Here is a 14,363-nt window from a genome sequence, read left to right on the forward strand (position 1 = left end):
AGCAGGGGTCTGGGGCAGCAATCTAGTTAAAACAGGGATGGCTAGGGGTTGTTTTAAAGGTAGGTCATAGGCAGCGCGCTTTTAAAGCTTAAATTTTGTACACAGGTCCAAAAGGTAGTAAAATTGTCCAAATATGCTTTTTTATCTACCTTATATACTACTGAGAAAATGTCTCTTACATATATCAAACAAGAGGATTATTTTTACTTGTAGTGAATGGCACAAGTCAATATGATCAACAGAGATTGTGAAGTTCTTCCTGGTAAATTGCAGTTTCTTCCAACTAGCCAGTCGCCATTATTTGAGCCCAACCACTTGGTGGGTCATGATCCAAGCAAGTCTCAGAGCAAATAGGTCAAATATATGCACACAGGGGCACCTGGAGGACTTGATCGGTAGAGCAGGTGACTCTTGATCTTAGGGTTGTGAGTTTAAGCCCCGTGTTGGGCATCGAGTTTACTTAAAACACAAACAACAAAATCAACAGATGCACACATTTTAGCTAGCTAATGCAAGGCAGGAGCCCTCATGGCTCTGGACAGCTCCCTAGCTGTGGCCATACAGGTCAACCAGCATTTTACCAGACAATCATCTTACCTGGGATCTGCTTCCTGACACACCCACAGAAGGATTGCCTAGGTAACATCTGAGTGAAACCAGGCAGGAAGGGTCATCTGTGGAGTGGAGGGACCCCGGGCTTAAGAAACTCCAGGTCTGAGTGGGCCGTGTGCTGCTGACCCCCTGAGAGTGTCGCCCGTGCAAGGTCAGTGGGTCCCGTTTCACCGCTGCTCACTCACAATTTCCCTACAAACCTTGTTTCTAACACTCTTATGTTCATCAACTACCCTTAACTGTTGACCCATAGAAGCAGGCTCCCTATGCTAAGTAACCAACCCCAAGGTGCTGATTTCAATTAGGACTCCTCACATCTAATTAATCTCCCCTTGCATTGATTTGAGTTAATGCCCCCACCCCAACAAAATGGCCTATATTATTTTAAAATAGATTACAGATAAAAATATCACATCATTTTTGGTGGAAGTGGTTTTAGGGGTCATGGTGTGGCTGGTGGGGGCTGTAGGTAAGAACGTCCCCAGCCTGCGTCATTAGCAGGGTTAAGTTCCTTCGGTGTAAGGAAGCTCAGGGGAGGCTGAGGCTGCAGGACACCTTCAGTCACAGACACACTACAGGTGCCACATAGCAGAGATACAGGGGCACATCCCCATGTTGTTGCTTCCTCATTACAAATTTCTCACTCTGCTTTTTACGGAAAGGTCAGAAAACACAACCAACAAAAAGAATCAGCTGTCCGTTATCCAATTTGGTGGGGGTTTTCAATTTTAAAACAGAGATAACATAGGTAGATGCAAATTAATATTTGTTTTCTTACAAACATGGAAGCTATCCTTTTTTTCTAAATATATGGTCAGTAGTTTTTGATAGCAATGTATACCTTTGAAAGGCTGCACTAATTAATAAATTGGTTAAATATAACCAGTCTGCTGTTGTGAGTCTCTTAGATCGCTTCTAACTTTTTGCTCTTACAGACAGCCCTGCCAAAGAATATCCTGGCAAAGTTCCTTGATCATTTTCTTGTCTTTCTTTCTCTTTCTTTCTTTTTAAGTGCTCTCTACACCTTGCATGGGGCTTGAACTCACGAGCCCAAGATCAAGAGTTGCATGCTCTACGGACTGAGCCAGCCAACTAAGCCAACCCTGATCATTTTCTTTCTTTTTTTTTTTTTTTTTAAGATTTTATTTATTTATTTGACAGAGAGAGATCACTAGTAGGCAGAGAGGCAGGCAGGGAGAAAGAGGAGGAAGCAGGCTCCTGCCGAGCAGAGAGCCTGATGCGGGACTCGAACCCAGGACCCTGAGATCATGACCTGAGCTGAAGGCAGCGACTTAACCCACTGAGCCACCCAGGTGCCCCCCCTGATCATTTTCTTAACAAAAATTCCTGGAAGTGATGTTGCCAGGTGAAAGAGCATGCATATTTCAGTTGTCTTTCTTTAATTCCTTGTCCTGAACGAGTATCAGTTTATCTTCTTAATACTTGCTTCCTGTTTCAGTGAGAAATAGATGCGACCAGATTGTTTCCACTGCCCTCACCACTAGATCCACCCACCTTGCAATATGGCCATAAGCCTCGCCCCCTCCCTTCTCTTGCAGGAGACCTGGCCACCCAGGGGGGCAGAGTTTGGATACCTCTTCACTGTTTAAACTCAGTCCTTTGGGGATCTCTGGTCTCGTAGCCTTAATACAGACGTGTTGACAAACTCACAGACCAATGTCACCCCAGTCCCAGGCTCCTTCTCCTACCTTCCCCCCGCACCCCAAATCCCACTGCCCCTTGACACTGCAAGTCTAGCATGCCCCAGTCTTCCTCCAGATCTCCTCCTCCTACCGGGGTCCCTATCTCAGTCAGTGGCAACTCCACCGAGGCCAGAAACCTCAGAGCCTTGCTTGGTCTCTCAGACTACCCACGCAAACCTGCCGCAAATCCCATCAGGCACACTGTCAGAATAATTCTGGTCCCACACCACGGTCACCACTGCCCTGCTCTGAGCCCCCAGAACGTCTTGCCCGGATGAGTGAAAGAGCCTCACAGCTGGTCTTCTTGTTTCTGCCCTTGATACCCTGCACCATCGGAGGGATACCATTAAAGAATGTGCCAGATGCTAAGTCTTCTGCTCAAAATCAGACAAGTCTTTCTGTGTCAGGATAGAACCATACTTCTTGTAAAGACCTTTGAAATCTCACATAATCAGTCCCCTTGCCTTGCTAACCTCCGGTCCTGTTACTTCCCCTGCTGTGCCTACTCTCCCCCGACTCAGGCCTTTGCAATGCTGTTCCTTCTGCATGAAAAGCATTCTCCCCTGACACCGAAAGCTTTCCTCTCTCACTTCCTTTCAGTCTTTGCTTAAATACCGCTTTTCTCTGAGGCCTTTCTTGACACTTACTCATAAGCCACCCCCTCCCTGGGACCCTCGCTAGACTTCTCTATTTTTCTCCAAATCACTACATATTTTATGCATTTCCTTTGTTGCCTAGATCCCCTCATTAGAATCTAAGTGCCATGAGATTGGCTGCTGTGTCTCCTGTGCTTGGAACAACCCCCAGCATGGGACAGGTGCTCTATAAATGTTTGTTGAGTGAATACAGTTTTCAAAAAGAAAACGAAAAAGTAAAATAAGAGAATTTGGGGGAGGGGACCCCATAAATTTAAAATGGCATATTAGTCAGCCATGAAAAGGAAGGGAGTGCTGCCATTTTTTTAAAACGGGGATGGACCTTGAGGCCATTCTGCTAACTGAAATAAGTCCCATGGAGAAAAACAAATGCTGTATGAGATCACTTACAAGGGGAATCTAAATATGCTGACAGAGAGACGCCTGGTGGCTCAGTTGGTTAAGCATCTGCCCTTGGCTCAGGTCATGATCTCTGGGTCCTGAGATGGAGCCCCCGCATCACACTTCCCTGTCCAGCAGGGAGTCTGCTTCTCCCTCTGCCTCTGCAGCTCCCTCCCCTCTTGCTTTCTCTCTCAAATAAATAAAATCTTTAAAAATAATAATAATTTAAAAATAAAAATGCAGGTAGAAGAGGGAGTAGAGGGTAGTTACAGGGACTAGTGGGCGGGGGAAGTGGGGAGATGTTGGTCAAAGGGCACAAACTTCCAGTTATAAGTTCTAGGGATCTGAGTGCAACGTGGTGATTATAGCTAATAATACTGTGGTGTATACTTGAAAGTTGCTAAGAGAACAGATCTTGAATGTTCTCGCTCCCGGAAAGAAATGGTAATTATGTAACATGATGATGTTCGTTCAAGTTCTAGTGATAATCAGTTTGCAAGATATATATTTATCTGTCATTTTGCAAATCAACACGTTGTACACCTTAAATTTATACAGTGCTTTAGATCAAGTAGATCTCAATAAAGCCGGGGGGGGGGTAGGAAATCACCCATAACCACACTATCCAGAGAACCATCATTTAAATGCATACAAACACCATTCTTTTTCCTAGACATAGTTTTAAAGCCTGCTTTAAAATTATTTGTATGTGTATAATTTAGATTTTAAACACATAGCCGCAGATAGCCTTTTAGAAATACCAGTCTTGCTCGGGGTTTATGAGGGTCTCTTTTGACATCTTCTCCTCCAAAACTTGATCTTATCAGATTTTTTGTATGTATAATCCAACCCATATAAGTTTGACTCTGATCTTAAAGTCTTTCAGCTGATGACTTTCAGTGGCTTCCTGGATTCCCCTGTCACTTTAATGGCTTGTCGTTGTACACACACGCACTTCCTTCGTCCCTAATAATTACAAGGATCCAAGGGAATGAAAGTTGAACACTCTCGCCAGAGAAAATTTTCAGAATTTGAAAATCTAGCTTGCTAAAACGGAAGGAGCCTGATAGTTTGAGTCAGGATGCATGGGTTAGGAAGCCTGAATTAGCCAAATAAGGACAAGAGCTATTATTTCCTAGCGGATATTTAGGCAACTGTCATAAACCAAGGCTGTGTTGTCAATGACTAGGCATCGTATGACTCCAAAGGGTGCCACTTACACGGACCGCACGGAGAGGTCGCCCCCTGGAGTTGGACGCTGTGATGCCCTCCGCCATGGAGCGGCTCACTCTCCTTGCCTGGGTCTCCTAGAACCGATTACTCCATTGTTGTATAAACTGGCTGTTTTCTTGTTCCTCATCCCTCTGAGGTTCTGTGCCCTCTGAGGAGAAGGATCATGTCGTGCTCAGCTGTATCCCCAACATATTAAACACACAGTAGACATTTAACCAACCTTTTTTGAGTAAAATGAATGGAGCCAGAAACTACTGGCCATGTTTTTTGTTTTGTTTGTTTTGTTTTTTTAAATCTGGCTCAACCTCCAACAAGCCTATGATCTTGGGCAAAACATAATATCTCTGGCTTCAGCTTACTCGTCTGTGACAGGAAAGACGTGGCACTCTCGAATGGCCTTCTGTACCTCTCTCTAGAAGTTATTCATCTGTAGAAGCCCGGGTCTTCCCCGACAGTCCCTGCCTGCACTTATCAGTAGCAACACGGCAGCTGCAAGCGTGCTGGTCTTTTGTACAAGATGTGAGAGCAAAACTGTGCAGCTCTCTGTAAGATGCCCTTTGGGCCAGATGATGGGTTTTGAACTTATATTTTGCTGGGACTGAACCTAAACGGCCATTTAGAGGCGAATTTCTCTGGAAATGCTGTCCTGATTGGGAAACACAGGCATTGCCCTCTGAATAAATCAACATATGTTAAGAAATACTTTTCTCCTTCTGGTTCCCTTCCTGTTGGCCTGTTGCCTTTAAATATGGGAAAAGATGGTAGAAGTACAGAAAAGCACATTATGCTTTCCTACTGATGCAGCGTCATTGAGTGCAATGGTCAAGAAAGAATTCTTGAGACTTTTTGGGGCAAAAAACGTGCTTTAACTATAGCATAGGGACAGGATCCGTGGGCAGAAAGAGCTGTTCTGTGATTGTGCGGGGTGACTGATTATATATTTGGGGGAAGTCTCTGAAAGGATTCCTCTATGTTTGAGAAAACTTCCCAGGTCCTGGTGGTCTGGCTCCTGTGGCCTTAAGGTTGCTTTTAGTCTCCAGCAAAGCATTAACTTGAAGGCAGCTGTGAGTCCCTTGAGGAACGTCCCACTTGGCAGGTCTTGGGTATTCATTCATGGCCTGCCAGTTGTAAAGAAATTGAATTTTACCCACATTTCTCTTGCCCTGGTTCTCCTCATCACCACTACCCAGGCTATGTTATCGAGAGGGAGGAAAAAATCACACAAGACTGAAGCAGTTCATTGCAGGAATGGAAACGCATGGCCGCCGCCACCTACGACTCTCTCCTCTGTCAGAGAGATCACCTCAGGGGAGAGTGCCGCCCACACCGTTCCCGTCCTCAGTGAGTTTTTAGAGCCTTCCAGGAGAGAAAATGTGAGCCAGTGCCCTGGGTTTGATATGTAATCAACCCCGAGTCAGTCAGAACGGTGGCGGTGGGGCGGGGTGGCATCTGAAGGCCGACTTTGACAACCGTCCCTCTTGGAGTCTTTGTAACTATCTTGCTGGGTTAGGTGTTAACATGTCTAAAGCGCTGAGGCCGGGAGCAAAAGCCAATCAGAACACGTTACGGGCTTTCCCAGAGAGTTAGCACACAAGTTCTACTGTGTTTGAAAGCAATTACTTGACCTGGGAACGGTGAAGTTCCACTGGGTAAGGAAATACTTTTCTCTGCCTTTCTCCCCCTCACGTTGCAGGCCCTGGCTGGGCACCTGGCTTTATCGCACCGTCTCCTTCAGGAAGTGTCTGCCTGTTAGAAGATCTCACCCGGGTTTGGAAAGTCCAATTGGGGAACTTAAAACAGGTCACTAGTTTAATTTTCACACTGAATACGACTTGGGCCTTGCCAGCGAACCATCAGGAGCAAAGGTTTCCGAGTATTATGTGGTCGCTCCGAAAGCCCTGGTTTCATGGCCAAAATTCGCCACCTGGCTCCAGGATTTTTCTTTCTTTTTTCCAGAGGTGGGCTAGCTCCTCGCTGTTTCTACCCCAGGGCTCAGGTGGAAAGCTGCCTCCTCTGTCCTTTTAAAGCCATAACCTTGAAATGGCAGCTTTGAAGCAGCAAAACCTGTAAAACTTGTTTGGTGTTTCCTCTCTCCCTCGCTCCCTCTCCGGGTCTTTCTTCTTTCTTTTTTAATGAGTTCGCCCTGTTGTTGTTGTTCTACTGCTAGTGCCTCCTCCACCCTTGACCCCAGGCAGTGGGAAAAGGGGTTAGGATTTAACCATCCGTGAACAATGGCAATTTTGCAGTCTTGGAATGTGGAGGTCGTTTTCCATAGAGGTCAAATAGGAGGCCAGAGCCAATACCCACAGCTTGTGCCTGACCCTCCCTGCAGAGGACCTCCACAAGGCTCTCAAAGGTTTGTAAGATATTGCCCTGTGTGCCCACGAGGTATTTCTACATTTTAATAAAATTAAATGGCTCAAGAGACAACAGTAACCACCCAACAATTGTCGTGTTTGACGTAGCTAGCAATCACATCAATATCAAGGAGGCATTTTTAAAAAATGACTTTGTTTCTGTATGATGATGATTAGAACTTCTCTTCCAGAATTGCTCAGTGAATTTTGTTATTATCCAAGGAAATCATGATGGAATTACTGGGGCAGAGGTTTTGAATATAAAAGGAAAATTATCATCGCAAAGTTTAAGAATGTGAAAGAGCAGAAAGATGGTATTTGATGAGGACCGTGGAACTTCTCTGTAAGTGATCTGGATGGTTCCTTTACGCAAGCAGCCCATACTTGCTTTGAGTCAAGGGCATGTTTGTCTGCCTGGGTCTCGGGTCACAGCAGAAAACGCCATGCATGCATCTTTCCACGGCCACACAATCTTGCTAGTGCTGGTGGACGGAGCGCACCGGACTGACCAGTGAATCAGCAGTGTCCCCCACTGTTTAGAAGCACTCTTTAGCGTTTCAGCGAACCATAGGGACAACAGCAGACCCCTGGGGAAGAAGGCAAATGAAGAAGAATCTCTGGTCCCTAGAAAAGGTTGTAATTCATTTGCACAAAAAGAAACCACCTTCAGGGGTGCCTGGGTGGTACAGTCATTAAGCATCTGCCCTGGGCTGGCTCAGGTCAAGATCCCAGAGTCATGGGATCGAGCCCTGGATCAGGATCCCTGCTCAGCAAGAAATCTGCTTCTGCCTCTCCTGCCCCCCACCCCGCTTGCGTTCCCTCTCTTGCTGTATTTCTTTCTTTCTTTTTTTTTTTTTTTTAAAGATTTTTTATTTATTTATTTGACAGAGAGAAATCACAAGTAGATGGAGAGGCAGGCAGAGAGAGAGAGAGGGAAGCAGGCTCTCCGCTGAGCAGAGAGCCCGACGCGGGACTCGATCCCAGGACTCTGAGATCACGACCTGAGCCGAAGGCAGCGGCTTAACCCACTGAGTCACCCAGGCGCCCCTCTTGCTGTATTTCTGTCTGTCAAATAAATAAATAAAATCTTTTAAAAAAAGAACCCACATTCAGAGAACTTCTCCCTGGCTCAAGTAGAAGATTCCTAAGACACCCAAGCACGGGGGCCGGAGTGGGGGATCTCGGGGGCCGTCGTATCTGTCTCTGACCTGCACCACCACTCATACAAACCGGCATGCCTCTCCCCACCTCCCCTCATCTAGGTAACTTCCATGTAAGCCAGCTTTTCCAGGAAACCTTCTGACACCCCAGAAAATGATGGTCTTTGTGCTTCTGCCCGTCTCTCTCCACACTTCCCCTTAGTGCCTTTTATCAGGCTCTCCTTTGTGTGTGGACTGTGACCTGCATGAGGGCAGTGCCTGGGGACTTACTCATCACGGAGTCGCAGGACTGAGCCTGGTGCCGAGCACAGGAAGAACCCAGCAACAATCAGAGGTTATCAGGGGACACTTCTCAGAGGAGTTGAGTGTTGAATAAAATTTTAAGGGTGTGGAGCATTTATGGCAAATGGCAGTAGCTGCGTCGGGTCACTCTCAGAGACCACTGTCCCGGACATTAAAGAGAAGAGGATCAATCCACGAAAGAGGAGGATCGTTGGAGGACTTGAAAGTGCTTTGTATTGTGGATTTGATGGGCAGACCGTGTAATTCTTTCTGCTACTGCAGGAGAGGGTGAGCCACTGCCAGTGTGCCCTGATCAGATTCTCACCAGAGAGTCTATATTCGGCTTATTTAAATCCCTCTGTGCTTTCTGTTTAATGCAGCATTTCCTTCATTTCCTGCCGGAAATCCTTATGCATATTTCAGCGGTGGCCGCGGACGGCTTCTCTGCTCTAGTAAACCTATCCGCATAGAGGTCCAAGCCGATTCAAGTTTTTCCTTAAGGATGCACGTTTTTTATCCGCAAACAACCTTAATCTCACATTTACTATGACTCAAGCATCATTTCTGATGTACTCTCATGTCACGAAAGCCTAACTTGAGTCCTGCAATCACAAGGGCACCGTCAGGAAGAGGAAATGACAGGGTTGTGAACCAGAACACGCTGTACTTTTTTAAACATTAACCATTGTTCAGGTCTGCAGACCTGGTTGCTAAAGGAAATGATGGGAATCAGGAATTAAATGCAAAATAAGATAATACCTATGGAAAATTTTAGAGTTCTCAGATCTGCCTTGATTCGCTAAAGTTTTATTTTATGTATATTATATGTAATATACATATATAACACATATATAATATATGTTACTTGTAATATGTAACATATGTAATACATATTATCTGTAACATATATAACACAAATGTTAACTGTAATATAATGACATATATATATAATTTACATATTGAAGAAATAAAAGTATAACTAAATTGACTTCATCTCTGAAAATAGCTCTGTGTGACCCATGTCATGTTCCAAAGAGTAAAGTCATTCCGTGTGACAGCATTCAAGCTTGGATGACATCGTGGCGTTAGAACATTACTATGGAAAGGGCTTTTGTTCCAGGAGGAACTTTGCTTTAGGAATTAGAAGGAATTTGGTAATCTTCGCGATTTGCCAGCATAGCCTGGGCATATATGGGTCACCATTGACGTCTATCATTCAAGGAGCACTTCTGGTGCTGTTTTGATTTTGTTTATTTTTTCTATAAATGGGCATCATGGAAACTAGTATTTAAATTATTCTATCAGCCATGTGATGGCTGCAGTCGTCATCATTGTTGTCTGCGCTGTGCTGGGTACCATGCACGTGATTTCGATGACTTGGTTCATAGAACCTGGGGCTTATTTCTGTTATTGTACTTCTCAAGGTGGACTAAAATATGTCGTCTAAGCATCTGCCTCCACGCTATCCTGGCTCCATTAAGAGTCTCGCGAACACAGAGCCTGTATCTTCTTCATTCCAGTATCCTAGCACCATACACGTCTGGGACACCCAGTAAAGGTGTGTTACATAAAGAGAAACAACCGAGGTAACAAAATCATAGTGTTTCCAGGCTCTCAAAAAAAGTGTTTTTATATAGGGTTGTATTGCTTTGATCCAGTGGTATTTTTAACAACAAAATCTGGAAGCAAACTATTTTCAAGCTATAAGGGAATGGTTAAATACAAATAACAGCACAACTAGTCTGTGATATTAGAGTGACTTTAGAAATAAAAATTTCTGGAGAGAAACCTGGCAACCCTGAAAAACTTGGGGAAACCTCAGGTAAAATACGCTCAGCTATACATACAGTTCATATACAGGTGGTATAAAGGCAACCCTGTGAAAGAATATTATTTGTAGAGATGGAAAAAATACCTGAAAAAAAAAAATCCACACCAGAGTTCTGATAGCAGTCATAGTTGAATAATTATAGGTGCTTTTTTCTTCTTCTTCACATTTTTTTATTAAACTTTTATATTAAAAATGTTAATACAGGTTTTTCTTCCATTTTTTGTAAACACAGTTTTAAAAGAAAAAACAGCAAGGTTATCATGGGTTAATGAGATAACAGTTGATATTTATTTAGCTGGTCCTTGCTGCCAAATCTGTCACCATAAACATGTATACCTGTCTGATTAAAAAGTTTTCCCAAATAATACAGCAAGGACACGTGGCAGTAAAACCTTTAAAATCCATGTCTCCCCCCTGACCCCCATGAGGGGCTCAAAAGGCCCTTCTGTGTCAAATGTATCAACATCTCCGTAAAATCCCTCAAGATCAAGTTTGGTCTAAATGACAGTTTACATGACAGCTGTCACGGTCACATTACAATGAAGACCCTGGAAAATAACAACACCAAGAGTCTGGTTGTTTAATCCAATCTGGTTGGGTTTATAGGGAGATAGGAGATCTAAGCACGACAGAAACACATTTACCAGGAAGGTGGCCACTATTCAGAAATATAAAGGCCTGTGTGTTGGGAGCGCTTCGCCTTCTGAGCCCCCATCAAGGTGTCAGGTCAGAATGTCTCCAGTCTTTGCCCCTTCAGGGGGTCTCTGCATTGAGGGTTCTTTTCCCCTTCACTCCACATGGCCACTTGCATTTTATTTTATTTTATTTTACTTATTGTATTGTTTTAATTTATGCAAAATATAAATATTGCTTTGCTTCTTTCTCCCCACTACTCTTAGGCTTCCCAGGCACCATGCACCCTGCGTATTTGTTCCCACAGTTCTACAGAAAACAGTGGCATCATTCACAGCAAGGTGTCCTGTTAGCAGGTAGTCCCTGTCTGGGTTGGAACAGTCCTTTCTTGTGTCTACTTTGTGTAGCTCCTGAATTCAGTTGACCTTCATTGTCCAACAAGAGAGCTGTCCAATTTTTGGAATAAAACTGGACCTTCCCACTGAGTAACAACAAAATAATAATAAATAAACACACACCCTAAGGAAGCAGTTGTTTGGTTCTGCACAAATTCTAAGAGATTATTTGCACCCTTCGGATTAATGATCAATGAATTAGCAGAATTCCTGATCCTATTAGAAATGCTAATCTCGTGAGATTAGTGCCATTTGCAGAAGGGGCTGAGCTGTTCTGTGCCTGTCTCCGTTGTCCTGGCTGTGTGAGAAACAAAGAGAAAGGGGAGGGAAAACAATATTTGTTCAGCACCTACTGTATTCCAAACTTGGGCAATGGGCTTTCGCATACTCTGGGTGGTTAATCTTCACAGCAATCCATCATAGCAGGATAATGACCAGTCTTGTTCCTGATGAAAAACCTGAAGATCAGTGAGATTAAGTCACCTGAGCTGGGCCACACAGCTAGGAAGGGGCGAACTTGGATGTGCAGACTTGAACTCAGGATTTTATGAGTCCAAAGTCTGTCATATCCTCATGGTAGCAGTTGCAGAAATTGGTTAGATAGCTGGCGGCAACAATCTCAGGCTATTAAAGACCAAAAAGCAAGGTACAAGTTAACTCTGCAAGGCTGACCCCCGTCCCCTGATGTCACGGACTCCAGGACTCACTCCCACACTGACTGGATGGCACGTAGCAAGATGAGAAGTCATGTTATCCCTGATAGACTCCAGGAACTCATGACCTTAGGAATCGGGACTTATGGCCGCTGCCGTAATTCAGACTGACTGAGGTTGTGTCATTTGAGTAGTGTCTGGCCCAATGAGTAGAGGACCAATGGAGCCATCCTTTTTTTTTTTTTTTCTTTTTCAGTGTTCCAAGATTCATTGTTTATGCACCACATCCAATCAATGGAGCCATTCTTTATCCTTACCCAAGTTCTTCTCGGTTTGGAAATTCTACCATTAATGAAATCATTGGATGAGGCCCATAATGCCAGGTGCTTGGGTGGAGAAGCAAAGTGAGGAGTTCTGGAACAGAAACTTTACCTTTACCATATGAACCCTCACCTTGTGTTCAGTCTTATCTCTGTGTGTCAGTTTTCCTCTTGGTCCAATATCAGTAATAATGGGAGACTGGGAAGAGGAGTTGAAACCAACCAGAAGTGGAAACCTGTAATTGGACTCAAATGACTGGTTTTGCAGAGCAATGAGCCAAACTAACTTTTAACCTTTAATTTTTAATAAACATTTAATTTTAGAATAATTTTGGAATTATAGAAAAATTGTGAAGATGGTACAGTAATTTCCCATATCCTCCATGCCTGGTTTCCCCTAATGTTAACATCTGTCATCAAACATGGCACATTTGTCACAGCTGCTGAATCAAAAAGAATACACCATTATTTACTGGAACCCACAGTTGATTCAGACGTCCTTAGTTTTTACCTGGTGTCCTTTTCTGACCTGGGATCCCATTGAGAACACCACATTACCTCAGTTGTCATGCGCATCTTTTGGCTTCCCTAGACCTCAGACTCTCTTTGTTTCTGATGACCTTGACAGTTTGAGGATTACTGGTTAGGTAATTTACAGGATACTTTTCACTGGGTTGCTGGGTGCAAACTATAGGGTGTCTGATGTCTTTCTCGTGGTTTGACAAGGATTATGGATTAGGGGGAGGATGTCTACACAGGTAAAGCCGCCATCTCTTCATATCAAGAGTCCATGACCTAGCGCTGTTGACCTAACATGGATGTCTAAAGAAAATAAATCACGTGGCTAGCCAATCTGAACCGGAGCTGGACCTGTACCTTTTCTAAAATGACCCAACTGGTGCAAAATCAAAAGGAACCAATGTTTCATTCAGTCCAAACCCCTGGTGACAGTTTATACAAGCTCCTTTTGCGACATTTGGAATCCCTAAGGAAAAACAACTCTCTTAAATACAGAATGTAGCCAGGATGCCACGTAGGAAGAATTTTGCGGAACTGAGAGCCGAGTGAACACTGTCGGTACAGAGCACCTGCTGTGGACCCCGCTGTTTAACCTCCAGGACTCCAGTCCCTAGAACACATTAGCAATGAGCCAGACTCCCACATTTCCTGCCTCCTTTTACTTGGAAACATTTCCTAGGAGCCTGTGCTATTACCTTGTAGGGAAGGCACGGGCAGATTCACTTTTCATTTGTGTTGCATAAGGACATGATCATCATTTCAATGATTTAACCCTGATTAAATTTAGCTGTCAGCCTTTAAAGTTCTCTGAGAAGCTTTCAGACTAAGGAAGGGAAGGGGCAAACCGGCAGAAGGTAGTCCGTCCTGCGTCCTGCGCCTGCTGGGAATGGACTGTCCCACCCAGCAGCTCTGTGGGAGGGGGGAGCCCTGCGCTGCCTGTTACTTTTACACTGTTTTACATTTTTCTTTTTAAGATTTTATTTATTTATTTGACAGAGAGAGAGAGGGGGAGAGTGCACAAGCAGGGAGAGCTGCAAAGGGAAAGGGAGAAACGGGCTTCCCGCTGAGCAGGGAAGCCGATGTGGGCTCCATCCCGGGACCCCAGGATCATGACCTGAGCCAAAGGCAGATGCTTAACTGACTGAGCCACCCAGGCTCTTTTTCTGCTCTTTCTGTTTTTCCTTTCTTGGACAAGGCATCTCGTGTTTTCCCTCCTTTTGTGCCCCGCCCCCCTCCGTCTTCAGCCTCCTGTTTTCACTGAACACAGAAGGACTCTTCCCCATCCCACCCGCCCCCAGTGCCTTTCCGGTGCTTTCCTCCTTGCGGTTAGGGGGAGTGAGGAGTGAAGAGTGAGGAGGTGGGACAGGAGTTGGGATGCGATAGCTCAGCCTTCCTCCCAGGAGAGGGCCAGGCGGGCCCATCTAGGGTAGTACACACAGTGCCACAGGCCTCCTCCCATACCCCTCTGTGTGTGTGTGCGTGCATGCGTGCGCGTGTGTGTTTTGAAATAGTTGCAGGGGCCCATTGCATGTCAGTGTTTGCATCTCGTGCTTTCTGTGTGCTCACCATGTGGAAAACTAAGCAGAACTACAGAATGACTTGAAAAAAGATCCTAGGAATCCTTGGAG

General features: G+C 44.7%; 1 long non-coding RNA gene across 2 annotated transcripts; it reads left to right on the forward strand.

Annotated features, from left to right (window-relative positions):
* Nucleotides 1–5,848: 5,848 nt before the first annotated feature.
* Nucleotides 5,849–9,366, forward strand: LOC309868705. Of its 2 annotated transcripts, none has more exons than XR_014313800.1 (3): nucleotides 5,849–5,926; nucleotides 6,279–6,941; nucleotides 8,205–9,366. It is a non-coding gene; the product is annotated as an uncharacterized lncRNA (long non-coding RNA). The 2 variants fall into 2 exon arrangements; XR_014313801.1 differs by lacking the exon at nucleotides 5,849–5,926 and adding an exon at nucleotides 6,031–6,234 and having other exon boundaries at nucleotides 6,832–6,941.
* The last annotated feature ends 4,997 nt before the right edge of the window (nucleotides 9,367–14,363 follow it).

Source organism: Mustela nivalis (assembly GCF_964662115.1).
Source record: "Mustela nivalis genome assembly, chromosome: 7".
NCBI lineage: Eukaryota > Metazoa > Chordata > Mammalia > Carnivora > Mustelidae > Mustela > Mustela nivalis.